Genomic DNA, 27,604 nt, shown 5'->3' with positions numbered 1-27,604 from the left:
CCCTCAGAAGAATTTTGGGAATGAAATGGCAGGACAGGATTAGAAATGAAACCATAAGAGAAATTACTCGAGTACCATATGTGGATGAGATCAGGATGAAGGGTAGATGAAGATGTGTTGGTCATGCTCTTCACACCCCCAAGAGAGATTATTCATCAAACATTTAATTGGGCTCCAGAAGACACTAGAAGAGTTGGATGACCCAGGTATACATGGCTGACGACTATGAAGCTTGATATAGATAATGAATGGAGAAACATCAATTTAAAAACTCAAGATAGAGACGACCAGCAAAATCTAACAGAGTCAATAGCTGTGGGAGGAGATGATGATGAGGAAGCAGTAACAGTTATGAAAACAGTTTTGAATATGATAGGATTAAAAGAAAATTATAGAAACAGGAATGAAAAGGATAGGCTCTGTGTGTTGTGTAGTGAGGCAGATGATACAACTGAGCATAAGTTTGGCTGTAAGGCATTAAGAAAATTTCAAAGCAATGACATAGAATTAAGGAAATTAGAAACACCAACTCAAGAAGTTATCCTATATATCAGACAGGCTCTAGAAGTTAAAAGTAAAAGTATGCAAACTATGCAGGAGGTAACTAATGATAATAAATTTTCTGCAAATGGCACGTACGCTTCTAGTAGTGTGCCCACAATCACTTTGTTGTGGAGAGAGCAACGAGGAACTAGGAATCAGGTGGCGCTGTGACAGACAGCTGTCAGGTTGAACAGGCGCTCCAATATTTAACTCGCCGTAGGACAATCTGTCTTCTGGAAATCCAAAGGTTTCAACTGTTTACTGGTATGTTTATAAGTTTTATTTTAGAGTAACCTATTTTTACAAAATGATTATGAACATCATATTGTAATTAATCATAAGCTTAGATATGTAATAACAGGTATAGTACTGCATTGTGTGTTTACTTGCCGGCGTAGTGTGAGTTGGTAATGTTTTAGTAGTCTAGGACTATTTTACTCAAAAATAGATAGCATTAGTAATATATCCAGGTCAAGATCAAAGAGAATAAAGAATAAGTGAGATCTATTAGTTTAGCTTAGTAGTAACTAACTACCGTAGGGAGCAAGTCGTTAAGGCCGGGAGCACTTTAGACCGAGAGTCGTTCAGGCCGTATGTCGTTTATTCAGAGAGAATATTTTAGTTCCATTTTAATAGGAGCTGGTCCGGAAATGTTGTTTTAGTGCTCACAATCTATCCTTCTGGCTAGCTAGCACAGTGGTGAAGTGTTTGCTTAGCATTCACATGGCACCAGATATATCCACGCCCAGGACCGTGAGTTTAAGCTGTTTTCTGTGGAGGTCATTGGTGTGCTTGTGCACTACAGTAAGGGATTTGGGTTGCCCGGCTGACGTTCTGGTGAACATCTATTCTGATGTAACTGGAACAGAAACCAGTATTATTATAGTTGAGCACAGGGCAAACTTTACTAATAAGAAAAATTGGGGTATATATATATATATATATATATATATATATATATATATATATATATATATATATATATGGTAAAGTTTTGGATTCAACTAAATTGGGAAATTTATTATATTAATATATTTTCCTAGTAAAGCACGTGATAACAAAACACTTCTTCTCAATACATTATTGTCGCTAATGCATACTTACAGAGAAAAAAAATATTTCAGGAATTGAAGGTCTTGACTTTTTCTAAGTTTAGTGTATATCTTTCCATGGGCACGCAAGGTAGCTCTTGTTAGTTTGTATATCTGTTTTCATCTTACTTGGCTCCTCCCCATTGCGCAATGTGACAATATTTGCTTGAATGCGCATTTGCTCCTCCCACTAATGTCGCTCCTCCAATCTAAATACTACTGGGTTCTTTTCAAGGGTTATTATTGGACGATTCATTGGTCTCTCAGTCTTGTTTCAAGGATCTGTTTTTCGTGCAATATAACATTGTAAACGATAGTATTTTGTTTTTTTCCCTATTTCATTATGGGAGAAACCCGTGATTGTCGTTTGTTTTCGGTTTTCAAAAGTTCCGGTTTCTATATTTTCATCACACGTCACTTGACTGTCATGGATCCTCCGGTACGGTTGTGTGAAATATGTCGTTATTCCTATTTTGATGTGATCGGCAGATTTCATGGGAATTATAATGGAACTCCTGAAGTAGTGAATCGTTTTCTAAGGGAGCATTCCGTATTACCTTTAAGTGTCCAGTGTGGTAAATGTGATTCGCCTTTACATTTTCGTGAGGATAGACATGTGTGGTATTGTACCAAATCTGAACGTATTCCAGTACTTGATGATTCAGAAGAGGGTCAACCACAACCTTCCACATCTTCATCGTCATCTTCCGTTTAAGGTAAGAAGTGATTTAACAAAATATATATATTCAAATTTACCCCTGGTTAAAGGGGGGGTCGCATGGGGGGCGAAGCCCCCCCCGGTAGGGGTACAGGGCCCCTAGGTTAGGTTAGGTGGGTTTGTTAGGTTCTGTGGTGCCCTGAAAATTACTGTGGCCATAAGGGGGGGTCGCAGGGGGGGCGAAGCCCCCCCCCCCCCCCCCCCGGTAGGGGTACAGGGCCCCTAGGTTAGGTTAGGTGGGTTTGTTAGGTTCTGTGGTGCCTTGAAAATTACTGTGGCCATAAGGGGGGGTCGCAGGGGGGGCGAAGCCCCCCCCCCCGGTAGGGGTACAGGGCCCCTAGGTTAGGTTAGGTGGGTTTGTTAGGTTCTGTGGTGCCCTGAAAATTACTGTGGCCTTAAGGGGGGGTCGCAGGGGGGGCGAAGCCCCCCCCGGTAGGGGTACAGGTCCTCTAGGTTAGGTTAGGTGGGTTTGTTAGGTTCTGTGGTGCCCTGAAAATTAATGTGGCTTTAAGGGGGGGTCGCTGGGGGGCCCTACCCCCCTCCCCCCGGTAGGCCTAGTTAGGGGTATGGGGGAGGGGTGCTGGAACATTAATTATTCATTTATTGCAAATATCATTCAATGCCCCAACACCCTCCCCCCCCTTCCCCCACCCAAAACCCCGGTTCCCAAAGGGTGTCCCCCATAATTGGTGGGATGAACTAGGGTATACATAGTAAATCTCTAAATCGGTTGGTTTGCAGTCAAAATAAACGTTAAATTCATTGAAACCATACTATTTCTGATGCAACAAATATATTTTTATTGCATTTTTCCAAATTTGGCTGAAACTAAAAATTTAACATATATATATATATATATATATATATATATATATATATATATATATATATATATATATATATATATAGAAAAACAACTGTTTTCTTCGAAAAAGACCTATATATCCCTTGCAAAAAAAGTTAATAATATTTACCCTAGTATATCCTATGGTAATGGGGACCACCGAGTAGGAACCAAGGTTTTTAGGTGGGGAAAATTTACTGGCAAATCGATAAATAATGGTAAAACTAACCATCTCAGTAATTCTATACAATAGCCCCTCCACTAATAATTTTGATTTTTTTTTTTATGAATTACTGAGTGCTTTATCTAGAGCTGATTTTTTTTTTTTTTTTTTTTTTTTTTTTTTTTTTTTTTTAGGAGGAACAGTAGTTTTACCCTATTTGTTGACCATGCTAATCATGGGGGATCCCCTGTGGGAAACCAGGGCTTTTGGGTGGAGAATGAATTAAAAAATCCATTTTAACATATAAATAATGTCACATGTAGAATTATCAATAAAAAAAGGCCACCAGCTAACCTCAACAAACCATCTAACGTAACCAAGTAGCCGTGTCCATACCTAGCAAAGCCCTCTGCAACCCCCTCCCCTCTTATACTGCCATATTAAATATAAGACAGCTTAAAGGTGAGGTGCCATCTTTAAAAATGCATGGAGCCTATGATCCAATACTTTAAAATGCAATTTGAAATAGGCAAAAGCCAAGTATCCAACAAACTGATCATTTCGATGAACTTGTTTAGGCAGCAGATTCTTCAAATCCCGCCACCGCTTCTCAATAGTATTATTATGAGCTCCAGTGTGCAGGTCCCCAAAGTTCAAGGAGGGGCTGACTCTTAAATGAAGAAATCCCTCCTTGTTTAGGCAATCTTATGCCTTCCCACAATCAGAAATGATGGTAGTGCCGGGCTCTATATAATCCCTTATCTCTGTTAAAAGTGTGACTTTGTCCATACTTTCTACAGGAACAGCAAAGAAATTTAAGTTCTCCCTGAAAATCCCCCCACACACCCACTGGCCTGTCTCTACTCTACCCACATTATTTTTTTTTGGGCTCAAGCCATGGCGTCCTGATGGAAGGTTCCTTTTTGGTAGCTTCCTTGGGTATAAGACTACTAAGATATTCCCAGAGAATTTAACCACAGGTTATCACAGAATTCTAACTTCTGGAGCGAGTATCTCAAAGGTTTCCCTTTAAGACATCGTAATACAACAGGGGACGCGCATGTCTGAACGCGCCACATAGCTATCTTCACCCCGAACAGAGTTAATGCTTCGGTGTGTAAGGATTGAGAATAGCTGGGAGCCGTTCCACAGCTAATCTCACTCGTGGCTACTACTGATACTCGAGACGTAAACAAACGGACGCCATTGCTCTGATGACGTCACGCCCGTCTTCATCCTTTGTTTAGTAGCTGCCCTACTTAGACGGATTTTCCCTGTGTTATCTTTATCGCTTTGCATCTTCGCTATGTCGTTACCTTCAGCCTCGCCTTCTTCTGGAAAGTTGAGTACAAGGTTCCAGTATTGTTTAATTAAGCTCTGGCCGTAAAGTAAATATTACTTTTCGAAATATTTGATGTTTTGTGGCAGAGCTGTGCCTCTACCGGACCCGCCATTTTATGGCGTCGTTGTTGTTATGCATGTCTTATTTAGTTAGCCACAACAACGTTTCCGGCATTATATACTAATCGAATACATTAGTTTATTTAGTCTTCATAGCTAGGAACTTTTATATCGTGTTTAGACGCTTTTTATCGGTCATCGATTGACCTCATACCAGTCGGCTACTATAGCCCCCAGGCCAGGAGCCTACATACAAGTGTTCATGCATGATTTATTAGTGATCCTAGACTAAGTTATGAAGATAGTGGCATTATTATTTTACAATACTTTTGACAGTGATGCAAATGTTTTCGCCTTCAGGGACCATATAGGGGATAGGCTAGTCAGTGACTCTTTCTAGCCTAACCTAATATTAGGACCCCTATATGCTTCCTTCATCCCCTGCCTTGGCATTCCCTCTATTTAGCCTTGATCCCTTTTCTGAGTAAAGGGATTAATTGTCTAATAGAGTATATATCGCCTCTCTGTCCTCCCTAAAGGAATGAACCCCCTTTAGGGCTGCGTCCGAGAGTGAGGTTAGGCTAGCCTACCTCTATGGCTAGGATAGTCTATGACTTTCCTGCGATAGCGATATGTCTTCTTCCTTGCCTAGTTCAGGACTTTTAGCCCTGTTCTAGGTTGGGTTAGGAAGGTTTCTCTGTTCCATGCTGAAACTGTACTCTTGCACCGTTTTAGCCGATCAGCCTGATCTTAGGTTAGGGAGTGTCCTCCCTTTCCTTAGCGGCCGCTCTGGTACAGAAACCCTTCCTGGGAAGACTTCTCTCTTCTCCCTCCCCACCTATCTCTTGTATAGCCTAGCCTATGCTTAGGTTAGTTTATACTCATCTGTCCCCTGTCCTACAACTCCTCCTTAGGGTGGAAGAGTAGGGCTACCCGAGCTTCCTTGTGCAGTCCACTCTGGTACATATACCTTCATAGTGTCCTATAAGGTTAGTTACTAGTATAGTTCTGCATATGGGAGTCTCCCCCCCCCTCTTGGGTGACTTCCCTACCCTTGCCGCCAGCCCCCCGTGTACCGAGGGACTGCCGGCTGCCGCCGGCTACTACCGGCGGCTCTCCTACTCCTATCTAGTCGTCCGCTTGCCGGTCGATCACCGGAGTGCCGGCATATACTGCCGGCAACCCGATACTGCCTTTACCATCCTTATCCCAGTCACCAACCTGGCATCCTCCGACTGCCGGAGCCGCCGCTCCCTGCCGGCGTGCCGCCGTTGTGCCGGCGGCCGCCATCCTGGTATTTAACTGACTTTTGAAAATTGTCTGTCCTAATGCCAGAATCTATGCTGGAGCGAGCTCCGGCATGCCGGCGGCTTGCCGGATGCCCCGGAGGCGTCAAGAATACTTGCACCCCCTTACTGTAGCTATCATAAGACTATGATAGCCCTATATCGCAAACAGATAAGCTGCTTCTGCTATTAAGATCAGTACCTAGTACTGCTCTATTAGTGATCATGCTGTCTCTTTGCATTCTTCTAATTCCAGCATGCTATGTGCATCTTAGCACGGCTGGTTGCCAGAAGCAGTTACCCTTTAAATGAGGCCTTCTGGCTCTTAACTGGGAACCGAATGAATTCGATCCCAATCTTGTCCTTGGTTTTCCATGGAATTCCAAAATACTTGGAATTCTAGGAAACTATATCCAATGATCTCGGTCATTTGGATTATCCAGGGACCAAGCTTATGGTAACCAGCCGGGCGAGATGCATGGAGCATGTTCTCCTTTACTGTTTTCATTCTCTATGCATCACACCTTCTTTAAGTTAAAATTAATGATTAATATTAACTTAGTTTAAGAGCCATTCTTATGACTCCCCCATACTCATTTTCTCTTTCTTCCACAGGAGGAGCAGATGAAGTGTGACTTCGCCTTCTGCGCTGTGAAACGCCCGCAGTTTTACGGGCATACGGCTTGCAGGACTCACGCCCCTTGTGCAGACAAGAAAGGGGATTTGAAGTTTTGGAATCCACTGGATTGTACGGTCTGCCAGGCCCACCTAGTTGAGGCCTTCCATAACCCTCCTTCAGCGGAGGTTAGAGACATTTCTCGTGAAAAGCTGCGCAAGTGGGTGCGTGGCTTTCAGAAAAATGCTACTGGACCGTACCTGGCCACCGAAGAACTGAGGTCCCTATTGTTCCCTAAGGCCTCCCCTGACTCAGTGGTACCAAAAGATGTGATCCCCACTGTCCAAATTACGGTGGAACCTGATGTGGTCATGGCTCAGTCCATGCACGAGTGTCGTTTAGATTCCGAGGATGATGAACAGATCTCAGACGTCTCGGAAGACACGGAGAAGACGCTTATGGCTCAAGGAGCCGAAGAGGACGAAGACAAGGTGGAGTACACCGAGTCGGAGCTAGGAGCTGCTCCCTCGTCCATCCCTCCTCCTCCTACACCGACGGAAATGTCCATTCCGTCTACCTCCTCGACTCCGGATCCTTCTTCTTCTACCCAAGAACTGATCCGGCTGATTAGAGCCGTCATGGACGACAGGCTGAAGGAGAACCAGGAGTCCATCAGGTCGATGATTGGATCCAGAGAACCGAAGAAGATTTCGGTCAAGGATCTCCCCGCTTGCTCTCATGCCAACCCGTGGAGGTATGCAGAGCATATGGTTATTGCGACCGGCAGGATCTTTGTTAGTGATAAGATCGGCACGGTCCCTTTGGAAGATGTGGAGTTCTTCCCAAGCTTTGAGGCCTACCCGGACTGTTACGTCCGGCTTCGTTCCGAACCTGCCTCGAAGGAAGAGACCGAACCTAAAGAAGAGATAGTGTTCGATCTCACAAAGGCCCAGGCTATGCTAGCCTCCGCATTTAAGAGTAGAGGCTTTACCTGCTCTAAGCTTCCGGCTTTGAGCAAGAAGCATCCTACGTACGTTGCACCTGACACTGCGGTTCTTCCTTTCTTGGAAAAGGCCTTAGCTGCATGCCTTAAAGCGGCGGAAGAAGGGAAACCCTGCCCTGCACTGGAGGAGTGCAGACCCTTCTCCATCGTGACCCCCCCTGACGCTCGACACTGGAAAGATGTTCAGCATACTTTCGTCGTGGGAAGGCTCGATCCTGACGTCGCCGGACGTCAGTTTAATGAAGACCTCCCTAAGCTCAACGATCACCTCCTTCGCCGGGAACAAGACACGAAGGAGAGGCTTGCGGCATCTCTTTCTCATCAAGTCCAACTGGAAGTGATGGCCTGTGACACTAGAGTACCAGATCACTACATGGTACTCTCCAAATCCCACTTACTGACAGTAATGAAGGACTTGTACCACTTCATAAAGGCTCGAAGAGCCTGTCGTGAATTCGTGTTTGCCGGTGCCACCGTGAAACACGAACCCCGGAGGCTGATTTCCTCCAACATCTGGGGAAAGCACCTGTTTCCTTCTGACCTTGTCAAGGAAATAACTGACAGAGCCGCCACGGAGAATAGGAACCTTCTCCACAAGTGGGGCATGTCCAGGAAAAGGAAACCCTCTCAGGACGATGGACCTCAGCCTAAGAGGAAACCTCAGAAGCCAAAACCCCAGCAACGTCAGCAACGACGTCAGTTTCCGGGACCCGCTACCTCCCAAGTGGTTGCCCAACCACAACAGACCTTTCAATTGGTCCCCCAACCGGTGTTGTCACAGTCACCGGTCTTCACCCCTGCCTTTGAGCAACCATCCACTACCTTTCATGCCAAAGGTAGAGGCTCGTTCAGGGGTGCAAGCAGAGACGCATCTCGCCGTCCCTCCAGAGGTAGAGGAGGAAAGGGAGCTAGCGGCCGAGGCAACAAGTCCTCGGGACACCAGAAGCAATGAAGTGCTTCCGGTGGGAGGAAGACTCCGCCAATTCTAGGATCGTTGGACCTTCGATCCCTGGGCACACAGCATCATCAAGAACGGTCTAGGCTGGAGTTGGACGCAACCACCCCCAATCTTCCAGCAGTTCTTCCAGCAATCGACCCCCCTTCTGGAAGAATATGTTCTAGACCTCTTGAACAAGAAGGTGATAAGGAAGGTAAAGTCCACCAGGTTCCAAGGGAGACTGTTTTGTGTTCCCAAGAAGGACTCAGACAAACTCAGAGTCATTCTGGACTTATCCCCCCTCAACAAGTTCATAGAGAACAACAAATTCAAGATGCTGACGATTCAACAAATAAGGACCCTTCTGCCTCAAGGTTCCTACACGGTCTCTATAGACCTGGCGGATGCCTATTGGCACATTCCAATGAACCATCACGCTTCCTCCTACCTAGGATTTCGACTCCAAAGGAAAAGCTACGCCTTCCGGGCCATGCCATTCGGCCTCAATGTGGCCCCTCGGATCTTCACAAAACTGGCGGATGCCATAGTACAACAGCTCCGCCTAAGAAACGTCCAGGTGATGGCCTACCTCGACGATTGGCTAGTCTGGGCTCCATCGCCCGAAGAGTGTGCAAAGTCTTGCAACGAAGTTACCCAGTACTTAAAACACCTGGGATTCAAGATCAACGAGAAGAAATCTCGCCTCTCTCCAGCTCAGAAGTTTCAGTGGTTGGGAATCCACTGGAATCTTCAGTCACACCGCCTTTCCATCCCCCAGAAGAAAAGGAAGGAAATAGCAGGGTCTGTCAAGCGACTACTGAAATCCAAACGCATTTCAAGACGACAGCAGGAACGAGTTCTAGGCTCTCTACAATTCGCCTCAGTGACAAACCCAGTGCTTCGTGCACAGCTAAAGGATGCCGCGGGAGTCTGGAGACGCTCGGCATCCATCGCTCGAAGAGACCTCAAGAGACGGCTTCCAAACAGACTACGACGCCTCCTAAAGCCGTGGTCGGAAGCAAAGGCCCTGAAAAGGTCCATTCCTCTCCAACACCCTCCTCCATCACTCAACATCCACACGGATGCCTCACTGGAAGGTTGGGGAGGTCACTCCCACCTGAAACAGGCTCAAGGTACCTGGTCTCCACTATTCAAGACGTTCCACATAAACATCTTGGAGGCCATGGCGGTCCTTCTAACTCTGAAGAAGTTATCCCCGCCGCCCTCGATCCACATCCGTCTAACCCTAGACAACTCGGTGGTAGTTCGTTGTCTCAATCGCCAAGGCTCAAGATCGCCCCAGATAAATCAGGTGCTTCTCCCAATCTTCCGTCTGGCGGAGAAGAAGAAGTGGCACCTGTCTGCAGTTCACCTACAAGGATTCCGCAATGTGACAGCGGATGCTCTATCTCGGACAAACCCGATAGAGTCGGAATGGTCTCTAGACGCAAGATCGTTCTCCTTCATCTCTCACCAAGTCCCAGAACTTCAGATAGATCTCTTTGCAACGAGCGACAACAATCAACTTCCTCTGTACGTAGCCCCGTACGAGGACCCCAAAGCAGAAGCGGTGGACGCCATGTCACTGGACTGGAACAGGTGGTCCAAGATATACCTGTTCCCTCCCACCAACCTTCTGTTGAAAGTCCTCTCCAAACTGAGAACCTTCAAAGGGACAGCGGCCCTAGTGGCTCCCAAGTGGCCCCGGAGCAATTGGTACCCCCTGGTCCTGGAGCTGCAGCCCAAGCTGATCCCTCTCCCGGGCCCAGTTCTCTCTCAACAAGTACAGAAGTCGACTGTCTTCGCTTCATCATCGAAAATCAAGGACCTTCATCTCATGATTTTCTCTCCCTTGCCGCAAAGAAGAGGTTTGGGATCTCGAAGAAAAGTCTAGACTTCCTAGAGGAATACAAGACCGAATCCACGAGACGGCAATATGAATCATCCTGGAGGAAATGGGTCTCCTTTGTCAAGGCAAAAAATCCTAAAGAAATCACCATTGATTTCTGTATGTCCTTCTTCATTCACCTTCATGGACAAGGATTAGCAGCCAATACGATTTCAACCTGCAAATCGGCCTTGGCTAGACCAATTCTATATGCTTTCCAAATTGATCTGTCCAACGACATCTTTAACAAATTACCAAAAGCATGTGCTCGCCTACGTCCAGCACCCCCTCCGAAACCGATCTCATGGTCACTAGACAAGGTACTCCATTTCGCCTCCAACTTGGACAATGATTCATGCCCCCTCAAGGATCTGACTCAGAAAGTTATATTTTTATTTGCTCTCGCTTCGAGAGCTCGAGTCAGCGAAATAGTGGCATTATCAAGAGAAGAAGGACACATCCTGTTTACCGATTCAGGAGAAGTGACCCTCTCCCCTGATCCGACGTTTCTCGCTAAAAACGAATTACCCACCAAAAGATGGGGCCCTTGGAGAATATGCCCCCTGAAGGAGGATGTCTCTCTATGTCCAGTAGAGAGTCTCAAGGTCTATCTTCGCAGAACTTCGAACTTTGGTGGAGGCCAACTCTTCAAAGGAGAAACATCGGGCAGCGACCTGTCACTGAAACAATTAAGAGCGAAAATCACCTACTTCATTCGCAGAGCGGATCCGAACAGTACACCCGCTGGTCATGATCCTAGAAAAGTGGCATCTTCTCTGAACTTCTTTCAGAGCATGGACTTTGAAAGCCTTAAAAACTTTACGGGCTGGAAGTCCTCGCGAGTTTTCTTTAAACATTATGCGAAACAAGTGCACGAAGTCAAACATTTTGTGGTAGCCGCAGGTAGTGTTATGAAACCTGCACCTAACTCTGCGTAGAACAGTGAGTTACTTGGGACTCTAACTCTTCGGGTGCCTATGTTGACCCTCGAGCGATTCATAGTGATGTCTAAAAACACTTAGTGCTTTTATAACTGTTCTTATCCCAGGTGAAATGTCATAGTGTCACACAAGTGCCGCATGCCTTGAGCATGATGTGTTATTTAAAGACTTGCGTTCCTCGAGAACGAGTACCTACTAATCCTGAAATTCCTTTTCAGATTCAAGAGCAAGCCTTTATTTCTATGTACATTATTATTACTGTAAATGAACTTTACTTTTGCTGTAAATTATTTAATTTCTGCATTGTGAAATAAAATTTCTATTTTATTACTTATGCGTCTCTTTCAGCTCCTACTTACTATGAAATACATACTGTCATAGTTTTATTTATTCCTCCTTTCTTATGGTTATGAAGAATTTAAGATGTCTAATCCTAAATTATATTCACCCTGTCTCAGTAAGGTTCCTACACGAATACTTACTTCTGATAACCAAGAGATGAACTCTATACACAGTGCCCAACCACCACTGGTCTAATTCAGAATGTTCCTATACAAATACCAAACATTCCGCTTCATCTCTAAGTTCTTCAAGTTCTTCTGTCAGGATGAATAGCCCTTCAATACCACTTTGACGTCGGCATAGCCCATGGGAACTTCCTACCAAGGGGGGCAGTTCTTCTGTCAGGATGAATAGCCCTTCAATACCACTTTGACGTCGGCATAGCCCATGGGAACTTCCTACCAAGGGGGGCAGGATACTTCGTTCCTATGGTTCTTTACCTAAGATTACTTTGCTGTTTTGTCAATGCCTAGGCACTTAATACTGGGGGAAAATCTACCACGATACATTGATTCTCTGGTACTCTTCCATCAGGACGCCATGGCTTGAGCCCAAAAAACGGATTTTGAGCGAAGCGAAAAATCTATTTTTGGGTGAGATAGCCATGGCGTCCTGATGGACCCTCCCTACTACTTCGTCCAGTTTTGTTCCCACCCTACACAATTGTATCATGGTGATGGGCAGCAACTGGCTTCAGGATGAAGACGGGCGTGACGTCATCAGAGCAATGGCGTCCGTTTGTTTACGTCTCGAGTATCAGTAGTAGCCACGAGTGAGATTAGCTGTGGAACGGCTCCCAGCTATTCTCAATCCTTACACACCGAAGCATTAACTCTGTTCGGGGTGAAGATAGCTATGTGGCGCGTTCAGACATGCGCGTCCCCTGTTGTATTACGATGTCTTAAAGGGAAACCTTTGAGATACTCGCTCCAGAAGTTAGAATTCTGTGATAACCTGTGGTTAAATTCTCTGGGAATATCTTAGTAGTCTTATACCCAAGGAAGCTACCAAAAAGGAACCTTCCATCAGGACGCCATGGCTATCTCACCCAAAAATAGATTTTTCGCTTCGCTCAAAATCCGTTTTTTTGCCTTCCATATTTGCTTTCATCGATTTCACCAGTTTTGCCTGGGCCACCAATCTTACTTTTGCGACTCAATACCCAATGCACAATAACCTCACGAATGAATGAACACCAATCATTTATAGTTTTGTGAGGAATTCTTAATTAACACCAATATAATTATATACAAGTAAAAAAATGAGATTTTGTATAAATGAGACTTCAAACCAAGTTCCCTTAAAAATGGATACGTAAAAACTACACATTTTTTTCATTTTCTTATTTTTCTATGCATCATGCCTTCTGTCACACCAAAATGCTTTTATGTTGATATCAAGTCTGCACTTAAGAACTACAGGTGGTGCAAATAGTGTCACTTTCACTAGCCCCGTGATCTTGGCAGTACTTTATTATTCTTTCGATGTTACCACAATAATGCAAAACCAAATCCACAGAAATTTATGTCAAAGTAGATGGTAAATGAGAAACCACACCAGAAATTGAAGGTTCACACGCCTCCATGGCTCTCAAAAGACTGAAAAATTAGCAGTGGAAATTTTGTGAAAAGTTTCAAAAGCGTTAGTTTCCTAGTAAAACTATCACCTGATTGGGTATTCAAGTCACATGATTCTAGTTTTGTTAAAATGCTAGTCCCAAGGAAAATGTGGATAATCATCAATGGTTAAAAACTGTGACGTTTGGGTGACGTCTTGCGGATACAGTCGATGATGTAATAATGACATAATCCATGTTTTTAACATACAAACGAACAAATAAGAGTTTAGTCTGAAGAGGAATTTGAGAGAGCTATGGAGTCGTGGGACTTAGTTTTTTTCAGGTGGGTCAAATTTAGACGCTTACGTTTATATATCAAATGAAACCTTGGACTTCTCTCTTTTTAGTGAAAGTACTTAAATTTAATAACTTCTTGGTGGAGCAGATGGTAAAATTACTACTTTTTCATTTATATACATTATTCTCTGGGTTGCATAATAAATTCACAAAAAGTTGCACAAAATATGGGGGATCCCAGGTAAAACTTCAGAAGCATGATGCTATAGCCAAGTTTCACGGTACCCCCGTTGTAGTGAATAATTTTTAAAAGCTCATTGCGTTATCCATAAAAGGTTAGTGTTTCAAGTGCGATTCTGACTTAGGCTTTAGGGAAGACAGCACATCTTCTACTGCAACACTTCTGTGACGATTGCCAAGACAAAAAGAGACGTAGCTGTCAATCATAATGTAAGAATTATTTGCGACTTACTGTATCATAACGTAAGGAGTTATTTGTGATTTACATTTAGTTTTTGACTTACTGTATCATACTGTAAGGATTTATTTGTGATTTACATTTAGTTTGTGACCCGGGAAGGGGGTCTTGAGGGCTTGCCCCACCAGTTAGGGGCTGTGACCTAGGAAGGGGGCTCCAGGGCACTTGACCACTGGCTAAGGGTTGTGACCTGGGAACTGTTAGATTAGGTTGGGTGGGTTTGTTATGTTCTGTACCATTTTACAAACCTCAAAAGTGTTAAATAATTACGTTTTGTGACCTAGGAAGGGAGGTCCGAGGGCTTGCCCCCTGGCTAGGGGTTGTGCTCTGGAAACTGCTAGGTTAGGTCAGGTGGGTTTTTTAGGTTCTGTACCCTTTTACAAACCTCAAAAGTGTTAGATAATCATGTTGTTCTGTTTTTGTATACCCAAAATCCCAGGTTCCCACGTGTGTGTGTTGGGAAGAGGGGGGTCCATAACGATAGAACGGCTTATATGCAGTGGAAATAAAGGTCAAATTTGTTGAAAGCACATCATTTACTGTAGTTAACATTTTTTTTTCTTTTAGAAATGTTGTCTCGTGTTTTCTATAAATTTACCGACATTTCCTGTATTGCCACCTCTCCTACGTTTTGCATAGCACAGCAGACATATTCATGTCCGTAATCTCGAAACAGTCTAACAAATAATTCAAAGCATTACTAAATTTGAAAAGTAATTTTGAGAGCCTTTGTATAATGATGGACAGGACTTCCCACGTGCATTTACCACCACCTAACCTAATGTACAAGTTGTGTCCTCACATACTTACTTAACGGGGGAGCTAACGCCTCCTGCAACCTCATCTTAGTTTGCCATATTCGTAGTGATAGGGTTGAAAATAAGGGAGTTATGGGGCATGGCCATTATCATACACACTCCCTTAATTTTGAAATGGTCTGTCTCAAAACACTGGCTTACTAGTTGCTTGGTCTGATAATAAGACCAGGACCTGATAACTAAAAGTGTGTGCACATCACCATCGTTGAAGGTGATATTGTGGCACAAGGCAGAGAGAGATGCCTCTGAACTCCAAAGTGGTTTGATCAACTGAAATGTGAAGCAACTGTTGAGGGAAATGAGATGTAAGTGAGCCAATATCGAGTACAGTGATAAGTACAGTACAGTATGTAGATCTTCAAAAGTTCAAAGTTGCATTAAATGTTTTTGTGTTAAACAGGCTGACATAAGTCTTTTTATAGTTTATATATGACATATCTGTTTTGACGTTACTATTTTTAGAATGATTTATTGTTACTTTTTTCTCATTTATTTATTTCCTTTCCTAACTGGGCTATTTTTTCCCTGTTGGAGCCCTTGGGCTTATACCATCACGCTTTTCCAATTAGGGTTGTAGCTTGGCTGGTAATAATAATAATGATAGTGTGTTTAATTTAAAGATAATATAAATGCATTTGTTACTTTTAATGAAAGCAAAAGTGCTATTTATGTATAAAATAAAGGTTTGTTCTGACACTCAACAAAAATCCCTTCGCTCTTTATCGGGAATATGCTTTAGGCAAAGCTGGAAACTAGCTTTTAAGATTTTTAGCAAGGTACTGTATAACCACCCCCTGTTAGTTAGCAGGGAAAAGGTAGTGGGTAGCAGTGTAGACTAGCCACTCCTGTCACGCGCATACACTGGTGATATGACGTCCCTTGATTTTGGCTTGGTGGAGTGTTGATGTTCGGTCTCTCTCCGTTAAGAAACTGGCTTTTTTTTTTTTTATCTTTCCTTTCCTCCTCTTGTGTTTGGTTTGTTGTGGACTTTTATCATACTGGTTTGTCCTGGTCATGGCCGCCAACTCTCACCATTGTGTCCATAGGACACAAGAAAGCTCTTTGTGTTTTTTGAGGCCAGGCCCTTTGGGACCACCCCTGGTTTTCCTACCCATACGAGGAAAGCTTGGTTTTTCTGCTGTGAGGTAACACAGAAAAACTTTTTTCATCTTACTCATTCCTCCTAATGCAGGAGCCTATTAGGCTACTTGACAACCTCCTCCCAGAGCGCTAATGAGTGTTGGTGTTGTGCATGAACAAACAAACCCTCGCAGGCAAGTTCCTCTCGCAGACAAGGGTATGCTCGAACGTTGAGCACTGCGCAACACCTCTACCCTGTTTCATGAAAGAGAGTTCACCCAGACACTAAACATTAGCGAGGTGCATCAACGATGTCCTCTCGTTGACGGTCTGCTCGAACACTTGAGTGCTGGCTTCACTTCTTCCTTATTCATGAGAGAGCACCCAGCCAGATACTATGAGTTGGCAAGGTGTACGGGCGAGCTCCACTCCCTGATGAAGTCTGCGTTTTAGTGGTTTGTGGACTGTGGCCAGATGTAGCAAGCAGACTTCCTAGTGACCGAATGCCGACCATACAACAACGTTGACTACACAAAAAGAAATAAATGGTGGAATGCCCAGAGATCTAGGCAAAAAGTAAACGATCAAAAAAGAACTGGGCTGGACACCACTCTATGATTTTATACTGCACAAGGGGACCCAGCTAGAACTGTTGTTGCCTAATATTATTCTAGAGTTATACCGTCTCACTTATACTGGCATGTACGGAGTCCTATATAAGTAGCAGCAGCATAGTTTCAAGATAGGATATTCTTTTATTTAAAGATAATTGAACATTAGGTAAGTAAAAGAAATAATATTATTACTTAATGAAAGGCTGGAATGTAAAAACCCTCTGGGAGGAAGTGTATTCTGTTATTTATTTGGATTATCTTTCGGCAAAGCTGGAAGGTAGCCATCAGACTTAAAGCGCGAGGTGGCCACCCTAACCCCAGCTGAGGGGTACCCCAACACCTATATGTACACACTCACATCTGTGAGCTGCGTCACTTTTTCTTTTTGGCTTGGTAGAGGGTGGACATCTTCTATTACTTCTCCCAAGGCTATCATTGGACATCTTTATTCTATTTTTTTCAGATGTGCATGCATGCTTTCTTTGGATCGGCTTTATGCGGACCTGTCCTGGGCATGTGGGTGCTACGTGCAGTACCTTCATGTTATCACTGGATACCGACCCGCACTCTGGGCCCTTCGTGTAGAGAGCATCGTTGTGAGCAGGGTTCGCCCTGTGTATAGTGTAGGGAGTGGCCTGCCTCCCAGTGGGAGAAATTTAGGCGACACAGAAAGAAGGCTAAGCGCGATCTTCCCCTCTCAGGGTCGAGGCAAGAGCGTTCTTCCTCTCGCGCCCCCAAATCTCTTTCAAAAGCTCCTTTTCGTTTGCGCTATTCTGAGGGATGATTGAGCAGAAGCACAGACCGTCTAACTCCTTGGCAAATCCGGGGTACTAGGGTGGTAATTGCTTCCCCTAGAGGAGCAGCTTCATCTCCACCTGCCGAGGAGCCATTTCCCCTTGCAGATGTGTTGCAGGTATGGCCAACCTTAGGGATTATGCACCCCCCTCAAAGGAAGAACTTGTTTGTCTCCTTCAGCGCTGTGCCAGGAAGGAACCTCACGCTTTTGAGCTTTGCCAAGTCCATCTGTCCCCCTCTCCAGGACCTACCATGTGCGGACGAGGAGATCGCTCATGTTCGCCCTTCAAACGGCCTCCTGCTGACAACGCTCCTACTCATCATCCTGGAACTTCGTCGTCCTGTAATCTCCAACCTTCTGTTTCTTCCCACTGGAACTCTTCGGCTGAAGGTGATGATCTTCCAGAGACCAGCACTCCTTCCACCAGTGGCACGGAGATGAGCTTCTCCATCTTCTCGTCCTTCGGTACACTCCTTTTCTGCGACGATCTGAAGATCATGTGGATTGTAGGTCATCACGATCCAACCGCTTTTCATCTAGAAGGCGTTCTTGCTCTAGAACTTCACGCTTATGAGACCATCGGTCTCGACGCTCTCCCCAGAGGCGTTCCTCTTCACGAGGAGAAGTCTCGCGATTGCACTCTGCATGATCACGAGCATCCCAGTTTAGATCTAGGTCCAGACACCTGCATTCTAAATCTTGATGATCTAGATCCCTAGGACGATGCTCACGCTCTCGAGGACAAAGCCCCCGTTCATTAGGGCGACGTTCACTCTCGCGAGAGTGCCGTTCACGAGAATGACATTCACGTTCGCAAGCTAGCCATTCACAATTCACGATGTTCTAATGAGAGCTAGACGCTCCCGTTCACGATCGTGAACCGCGCGTTCACGATCATGAACCGCGCGTTCACGATAAAGGTCTAGACGTTTCTCGTCTAGAGGTAGAGGTAGGCGTTCGCGAGTCCATCAGCGCATAGCCCCTCAACCCGTCTTTCTCCTAAACAACCTCGAACCGAATCTGATCATGAGATTAACCGTCCCTCAAACAGGCATCCAGCTAAACCTCCAGTGCCTTTTACCGCCTGGGGTGTTTTAGCACAGCGTTTGCCTATGCAACGCCCGGAAACGTGTCCCGATGTGACACGTTCTCCAACGCTTAGGGTTGCCCCTACTCAGAGGCCCTCTCTACCGACTTTGTCTGGCATAGGTGCTTCTTTGCAGAAGCAGGAATGTGCTATGCCTTCCTCTTCCAGTGTGGCTCATGCTGCATGCACCTCTGCTTGTGATTTTTACTCGGTATCGTGCGAATCTCGTGATTTTGTGTGCAAATCACCGATTTCTGCGAACTATACATGAACAGAGGTTTCGGAACCACAAGGAAGTGCGGTACCTACACCTCTGGCTTCTACCACCTCCAGTGGCAGGCCTATTCCCTTTCCAGAGGGTTTTAAGGAACCTCCTAGTAGGTTTGCTAATGTCCCTATTAGTCCGGATTGTCCTCGTCTATCGAAGGACCATATCTCTCCCCTACGTCTGGGCAGACTTCCTTTAGAGCTCCCCCTAGGGGACATTCTCCTCCTGGATCTTCAAGGGAAGCCCATGGCCTTCCTAAAGGTTCAGAGCTCCCTGCATGGGTAAGCACCTTCCCCTCTACCTTGCAGAAGTCTTTGGGTGTGGCTCCTCCACCGCCACAGTCTCCACCTGCTTTAGTCAGAGCTACTCCAAGAATTCTCTAGAAGTCCTCTTTGAGTTCGTCTCTTGGGAGACTCGACCCTAGAAGGAGACCAACGTCTGACAAGGCACGGAGATCACCTTCATCTCAATCTCGTGCCGAGGGTCCTCCTTCTTCTGACTCTTATATAGCCACCTGCAATTTTTCCTTCAGAAAACCATGATTAAGAGAAAGAAGAAAAGGATGAGAAGCTTAACACCACCTCACGCCGATATCATCCACCCTAGTACAAGTAGGGACATTGGCTTGCCCAGGGAGATATCTGTCCATCCCTTCAACCCTCAAGAAATTGAGGTATTGTAGTGCCGATTTCTTTACCTCCTCCTGAGGAAGAGCCTTTGGCTCCCACTGTCAAAGCACTGGCTGCCGATGTAACAAAACCCTCGCAAGTTCCGTTTCCTAACACCGTGGAGGAATGTCCTGTGCAAAGGGACACTAAGACTATACTAAAGACACTGCAGCAAGGGAAGCTCCGCTCGTTTGGCTGAGACACATAGAAGATCCCCTGTGGTGGGTCCCTCAATTGATACTGTTGATGACCCTTACCTACCCCAAGCTTTGGACGTGAGCCTGGTGGTAGATGATCTCTTGGATTCAGATGATAAAAATCTTCCAAAGGCAGCCAGTCCGAACTATCACTCTCAGCAAGAGAGATGTGAGTCAGAGCTTACCTTTTGGCAGGTTCCCTCTTGCATGAGGGCCATCAATAGGCTGTCAACTCCTGGCACCACCTCCCAGAAGGGGAAGGATGTGGTTCTCGATAAATCTTCGAGACTCAGAAGCTTCTTAGAACTAGTGCAGCTTTTCCCTTGTCTAAAGGCTTGACGGCCGACAAAAGGAAGGCTATTGCCCAGATAGCCGGAACTTCTAGTTCCTTGAGGGCAGGTTCCTCCTCTGTCTTTACCACTTCTCTTGTACTTCAAAGGAAGTACTACGAGATTGAAGGGGAACCCCATTTAACCATGTCCCTCGACCCTTCATTGGAATCTTCTAGCTCAAACCCTCTCCTCTCTGAAGGCCTCCTTCTCGGCAGTTGAGCTCCTTAACATAGAGAGAGGTGTGAGGTACACCATGCAGGCGGCTTCGTGGCTCGACCTATGGTCAGGATCCTTGAGCTTCATGGTACGCTCCCATGGTCTTTCTAAGGAATCGGCCAGGAAGTCTTAGGAGTCTTTCCTTTTGTCGGGTACCTGAACTCTTGAGTTCTTATCGCACCACGTCGTCAACTTGTGCCCTATACTTAAGAGAAGGGATACCGTCATTGGGAAATTCCATAAGCAGGTGCCGAAAGTGAAAGCCTCCTGGTTGAGGAATTCCACCCTTGAGGGTTCTTCTCTCTTCATTTCAAAGTAGATTGAAAGGACTGCTGAATGATGGAGGAAATCGTCGAATGATTCTCTCCTCCATAGGGCTATAACATCAAGGCCCTATGGAAGACCATCCCAGTCTTCTTGCAGTACGCAAGCACCTTCTTCTTCTTATCCCTCAGCCTCTAAGTCTTCAGGACCTACTAAGGTGACTAAGCGGCCCTTTCAGTTCAAAGGCCAGGAGGGAACGAGTTCTTTAGAGGAAAGAAGGGAGCGAAGGGCAGTTGCCGAGGTGGTCACTCCCACTAGGAATGGCATTCCTCCTCTCTTACCACCTGTGGGAGGATGCCTGCAGCACCTCTGGCAGAGGTGTCAGTTCCACTGGGCAGATCCCTGGAGAGTCAAAGGGTATTGCATCCCGTTCATTCAATCTCTCCCTCCTCTATGACTCGGGATCCAGTGCATCTAGGCTTCTATGTGAAGGGATCCGTAACGGAGCTGGCCCTCAGGGCCGAAGTCAGACCATGCTGCAGAAGGGTGCTCTCCAATAGGTTGCGGACAGCTCCCCAGGCTTTTACTGTCAAATCTTTCTTGTGAAAAAGGCAACTGGAGGCTGGAGACCAGTCATCGATCTCTCCCCTCTGATCAAGTTTGTTCAGCAGACTCGGCTCAGAATGGAGACAGCAGACATGGTCATTCAGGTGGTCCGACCAAGGAACTTCATGTGCATACTGGATCTAAAGGGCGCATATTTCCATATCACAAACCATCCGTCTTCAAGGAAGTTCATACTCGAGGGCAAAATATACCAGTTCAAGGTTTTGTGCTTCGGTTTTGCGATAGCTCCTCAGGTCTTTACGAGTGTTGGCCCTGGTGTTATCATGGGCTTACAGGAATGGCATTTCCTCAGATACCTGGATGACTGGCCAATCCTGGCAGACTGGGAGACGACTCTTCTTCGTCACTGAGACATGCTTCTCGAGTTATGTCAGGATCTGGGGTTACTGATAAATCTCAAAAAGTCATTACTGCTACCTTCACGAAGACTGGTATACCTCGGTATGATATTAGACACTGTCCAACAGAAAGTCTTCCCATCAGATGAAGGAGTGCATGGACAGAGAAGTTGATTCACCCTTCCTCATAGAAAGTACTTCCAGCTTCTCGTTGGTTGAGTCTGTTAGGTCACCTAACCTCTCTCCTCCGTTTAGTTCCAAACGGCCGCCTCATGATGAGATCCCTGCAATGGCAGCTAAAGTCTGTGTGAAACCAACACTCTGATCCACCGGGCATTCAAGTTCCTATTACTCAGGAACAGTTGACGGACTTAAGTAGGTGGATGGTAAACTAAAACCTTCCCAGGTGTCAGGATCTTCTTGTCCCTCCTCCGGACTTGATGCACTTTACAGATGCATCAAAAGGGTGGGGGCTCACTTGCTACATCACACGATCTCTGTCTTTTAGTTAGAGTCAGAAAGGTACCAGCACATAAATCTCCTAGAGATGAGAGCAGCATAGCTAGCTGTTCATCAGTTCCAACAGTTGCTGCCAGGTTACTGTGGTGTTGATGAGTAATATAAACTAACGGCCTACGTAAACAAACAAGGCGGTACCTTTTCACAACCTCTATGCCATCTTACAGTAAAGAACCTCGGATGGTCAAAAGAACATTCGTTGTCCCTATTGGCTCGCTTCATTCCAGGCAAGAGGAATGTTGTCGCGGACAATCTGAGGAGAGCGACTCAGATAATAAGCTCCGAATGATCTTTGAATCATCAGATAGCCAGCAAAGTCTTGACTTTGTGAGGTTACCCGGTGCAAGCGGGCTTCAACCTCTGTAGATAATTATCACTTCCCTTGAGTAGCCTAGTACTGTACAAGTCATAAATGTATATACTGTCCACGTCCCCATTTTTTTCTGCGAGGTAAGCAATGGGAAACATCATCTTATTTCTATATAAACTCGGAATGTGTTCATAAAAGACTATAAAGTCTCATTTCATTGAATTGCTCAGTCTGCTATTGTACTCACCTTGCATATTTTAGCGAGGTGTTAAAGTTTTTCCTAGACCACAGTCATATACTGTACTCAGTAAAACCGGGTCAGTGTCCATGGCAGAATTAAGACTTCCACCCACCTAAGAGTGAGTTATCAAAATAAATAACGGAAGGTTTGTTAATATGGGAACAAATGACGAATTCGGAGATACAGTAATTCATAATTTTCCATAATTGATACAAACCTGTAGTTATTTATATAAATGGCCCGCCATCACCTGTCCCCCAGAAGGCCTGCCTGCAATAAAAAGTGACATAGCTCACAGCTGTGAGAGTATATATATAGGTGGCTGGGTACTCCCCCAACCACCACTGGCCTACCCGCTCAAGTGGTTAGGCAGGATTGCCACCTCACACTTCAAGTCTAATGACTACCTTCCAGCTTCGCCAAAAGATAATCCAAATAAGTAACTACGGGTTTGTATTAGTTAGGGAAAATACAAATTATCTCCGAATTTGGCATACTGTATTTTGAGAAAGGGAAAAAAAAGATACAGTGATGAGGAAATACTGGTCTTCAATATTGAACGAATTTTGACCAGAAACAACTGCTGTTGGCTAAAATAATGAAAGAAAATAAATTTGACAAAAAAATAAACTGCCCACATATTGGGGACCCTACTAATACCAAATCATCAGGAACAGGGTTGCTCAGTAAGCCACACATTAAGTGAAAACATCACTCACAAGAGTTCAACAAAGTTAATCTCGGTAGGTATGTGTATGCAGCGTAAAATTGTCCTTCATCTCCTACAAACTTGCAGGAAGAATAAACAGATTCTCCACAAGCATCATTTCATCACAGCCAGGCTAATCCAGAATAATATTCAGTCCTGTCAAATTTACTTACACTTGGGAGTTTCTTTCAATATGAAAATTCAATTGCCTGCATAATGCATTTACATGGCTTTCAAAGGCAGTTGTACTTTTATCTTTTTGTTTTTTAGTATACTGAACAACACGGACATTCTACAGAAGGTAAGTCACTCTAAGATTTGCACTTTACAAACTGCACTCATATAGGCAAAGTACTATACTGTATAGGTCTCTTGATTGATTTTTCTTGTTTTATAAAGTGCAGCTTGAACAGTAATTAGGAAGTAATGACTGAAGATAGGAACTTTAGCTACTTTGGGTTTGTTGGGTCTCAAATTTCACAAAGAGGTAATTAAGGAAAACAAATGGTGCACTATGTTATTCTCAACTTCATCAATTGAGGACAGCATGGGATCATCAAGAATCATTTGAGCCTCTAAAAATTAACTTTTTTTTTTTTTTAAGTTATATATGAGGAACACTTCTCTTCTTTACTGGAACGCATCTGTCCCTGTGTGCAACATTCCACTAAACACATTCCCGAATTCTGTCCACTGCAATTGTTCAGGGAATTTTCTGACTTCTCATTGTGTTTAAGACACTCGACACTTTGTGAAAAGGATGATTCTTCTTGACCTCTGCTATTTTTTCTTTACTGTTCATGGTGGCACACTGTTTCTGTCTTTCCAGCCTTACACACCTCTTCCTTATACTACGTTTAAGGTTTTCTTATAAATCTACTTGATCTTTAAAAACAATACTGGGTGTAGGGATCTGTCACCAGCCACCTGCTAAGAAAACAAAGAAAGGAATTTTGAGTGATGATGGACATGAGCTAACTAAATTCCTAAAACAATTAATCAAAAATAAAATGATAAAATTAACAATTAGAAAATTTAAAAGATTTTGTATTTTTCCTAAACAGTTTTTCTTTTACAGCGTAACTACAGTTGTTCGCCAACACCAACATAGTGAGCTTCTGGCACAAGCTACTTTGGTTGTGCATGCGCTATCGTCTTTACGATCCCAGATCTCGCCTGGCAGGTGTAAATCTGCTGCGATACAATCTCCTGGGGTTTTAGCCACAGATGGGAGCGCCTGCTAACTGCTTGTGGCTCCTGCATCCCACCATTGTACCCCCTAGGGTACAACAAGCGTCAGGAGAAAAGTTTCGTTAGACATAATCCTTCAGGATTATCATCACTGACTTCTCCTCTCTACGGGATAGAGACCTCATTGGGACTCTCACATGGTGTCCCCGTCTGATCCCTTGGGATCTCTACCTCACTCCATCATGCCCTCAGGGCACAATGGTCTCATAAGACATAATCCCTTAAGCCTCTATTCCCGATGTGTTGGAATTAGGTCATGCTTACATTTACGAATGAGAGCAAACAAGTATTTGATTACGGTTACACTTGTCCCTCCCACAAGGCAGGCGGATAAGTTGCTACTCAAGTGATTCCAAAGCCTACCTCTGGGATACTTACATACAGAAATGTGTTCGCGATGCTCAAGTTTGTGTGCAAGCACTTATCCTTAGTCAGGAAAATTATAATTTCGTAAGCAAAGTAATACTGCTGATGAAGGCTATTCACTTCGCCAGTTGCTTGCGCTAACCTCACGGTTGAATGCACGCCCGTAAGGAGTAGCAAGTGCTGCCTACCATCACACAGTACTGTACCTACTGATAGTCCTTCATTCTCGGGTATGTAGAAGCGTTAGATGACTTTCACTGCCCACTACCTGCAAGGCGTAACCCACAGGAACATGGAGACATTCACATTAGTCCTATGGTGGCTGCGCAACAAGTGGTTGAAAATGTCTCAAGCTCCTTAATGGTTGAGGGCATAGGTTACCCGGGATTAGTCCGTGATGAATGTGTGAGAATTACTGGCTTTTTCTTTCTTTCATCTTCCCCTCTCTTGGGGAACAGAACCCACGAGTCCTCTACAAGCTGGCCTCGCCTATCTGTAGGTAATAACCATTTCCCATGTGTAATCTCGTATAGAAATAATACTTGTTACGTCCCCATACTCCCCGTGAGGTGGGTATAGGGTAACGTTTATGGTTGATACTAAAAATTCCTTTTTCAATATTAATCTTACCCGATAATCATGTAGCTGTCAACTCTGTTGCCGACAGAAACCTACGGACGGGATACGCCAGCGATCGCTATACAGGTGGGGGTGAACACCACAGCGCCATCTGTGGTCAGGTACTCTAGTACTTCTTGTCAACACCACCTCAATTTTTCCTCTGTCGTGCCTCCGGCTAGACCTACATGGATACGCTGTTGATTCTGGAGTTATTGCTCACGATTTGGTGATGTATTTGCTCTAGAGTTTAGCCTTCGCTATTCAGGAAGCTATATCATTAGCTTAGCAAGTTTTTGGAATTAATTTGATTTAATTTTTTATTTAATTTTGGTACGAAGAGAGTATGAACTCTCTTTCACTTTTAAATGGCCGACCCTTCCCTTAGACGGAAGTGTTGGTGTCGAAGAGAGTATAGACTCTCTTAATTTTGCTTAACAAAGTTATAGATTTATTTTATATCTCTCCGCCTTTTAAGGCCTCTTTGATTAACTTCCTTTTATTATAAACTTATTAAAATTAATTTTTATATTTGTTTATATTCGACCTTTCCTAATAGTAGGCGGTCTTTTCTTGGAACCGAAGTTAATTAACTTTGAGCCCGTCATTTCGTTTTTAGCTGTTAACATATTATGCCATTTTAATGTTTTTGAAAGAATTTCTTTGATAGTCTTGTACTGTTTTCAAAGTTGAACTAACGTTTTGTTTTGTCTCTGCAGTGGTTGACGTTCAGAACGTTCAACTTGTGCTCTATCGTTACGATAGAGAGAGAGTCTATCACGGTGTCACGTTGCAGTAAGAGTAAACCGATTCTAGCGTTTTGTTCATTCTTTCTTAGCTTAAATGGTTCTATTCTATACAGGAACTTTTTATTTGGGAAACCTTTCAGTTTTTTTCCTTTAACAATAATATGTTTTAACGATATATATAATTGGGCTCTTCTCTCAGGTGCTAAGTCAAGAGAGAGAGAGAGAGAGATAGAGACGGAGGGAGAGAGAGGAGGATAAACGTTTTGTTCAAGCGGGTAACGTTGTTATCGTTTTTGCTCTTCTCCCTAGTCTCTTTAGGGGAAGAAAGTAAACGTTTCTAGAGTTTTATTCTTGTTCTCAGACTTTATGCGGTGAGAGATTTTAAACGTAGTTTATTTGATCTAGTGTTTAATCTCTTTTCCAGCCACTGAATTATTTATCTTTCATTATGTTTTTCTGTTACATTGTAATACTGTTTTCGCAATTACTAACTTTTAATGAAGGATAGAATTGCGTGTTTCAGGTACAAACCACTTAAAGTTTCGAGTTCAGTGAAATAAGTGCAAACAGAAAATCAAAAGAAAGTGATAAGTGCAAAGTGTTACAGTGTTGCGTTCGAGGGTTCGTCTGTTCGTGCCAGTTGTTCGCCTAGTCTGGGACCTCTTACAAGCTCCCAAGCCCAGGGGAGAAGTAATGTCGAAGGACTTATGGGTTCAGCAGGCCTTGATCGACGAACAAACGTTTCCCTCCGTGGTTTCGGGTGTAACCAACTCACGTAGCCGACGTGATCACCCCACCCACACAAAGACGAGAGAGTCCATTTATTCCTTGTCTGCGGAAGAGGTTTCTCGCAGAAACCATGGACCAAATCTTGCAGTTTTTAAGTGCAAGTCGGTCCCTTCCGCGCAAGTCCAACTCCTAGGTGGTGCCATTAGCACTGGGTCGGTTCGGACTTGCTGCAGTACGACAACTGCACACCTCCCAGAGAGGCAAGGTGGTATCGCAACAGACAGTAACTCCGTCTGTTGCCGCACCAGCTGTTTTAGACCCTCAGTTTCAACGGACAGTAGCTCCGTTTGTTGTTGTCTTTCTTAAACTCTAGTGGTCTAAGCTGCTGACAATGCAGTCTCAGCTTGCGGTGTTGATGCAGGAGTTTCAGGCAGAGAAGGTTAACACACCTCCTCCTGCGAGCGCTCCTCCACCTCTACGCAGTCCAGCCTGCCAGACATATGATGTTGAGGTTCCTCAAGCTACCTCCATGCGTGAGCTGCCGCTTTGGGAGTTGCCAGATACCAGCTCTGTGCAGCAACCCCCACTTTCCTTGAGGCAGGAGCCTCTTGCCACGCGGCAACCTCCTCTACACTTGAGGCAGGAGCCTTATGCTTTGCAGCAACCTCCTCTACCCTTGAGGTAGGAGCCTCTTGCGTTGC

At 44.6% G+C, this 27,604-nt stretch overlaps 1 long non-coding RNA gene across 1 annotated transcript in view; it reads left to right on the top strand.

Annotated features, from left to right (window-relative positions):
• The first annotated feature begins 684 nt into the window (after nt 1-684).
• LOC137632270 (uncharacterized) overlaps nt 685-27,604 on the top strand; it is a 66,623-nt gene continuing 39,703 nt past the window's right edge. Inside the window, exon 1 of the long non-coding RNA XR_011042037.1 lies at nt 685-807. This is a non-coding gene — a long non-coding RNA (uncharacterized lncRNA). The remainder of the gene's footprint in view (nt 808-27,604) is intronic.

Source organism: Palaemon carinicauda, chromosome 41 (genome assembly GCF_036898095.1).
Source record: "Palaemon carinicauda isolate YSFRI2023 chromosome 41, ASM3689809v2, whole genome shotgun sequence".
Lineage (NCBI taxonomy): Eukaryota > Metazoa > Arthropoda > Malacostraca > Decapoda > Palaemonidae > Palaemon > Palaemon carinicauda.
Note: the sequence above shows the minus strand (reverse complement) of the source record. Positions and strands in the feature narration are given on the sequence as shown.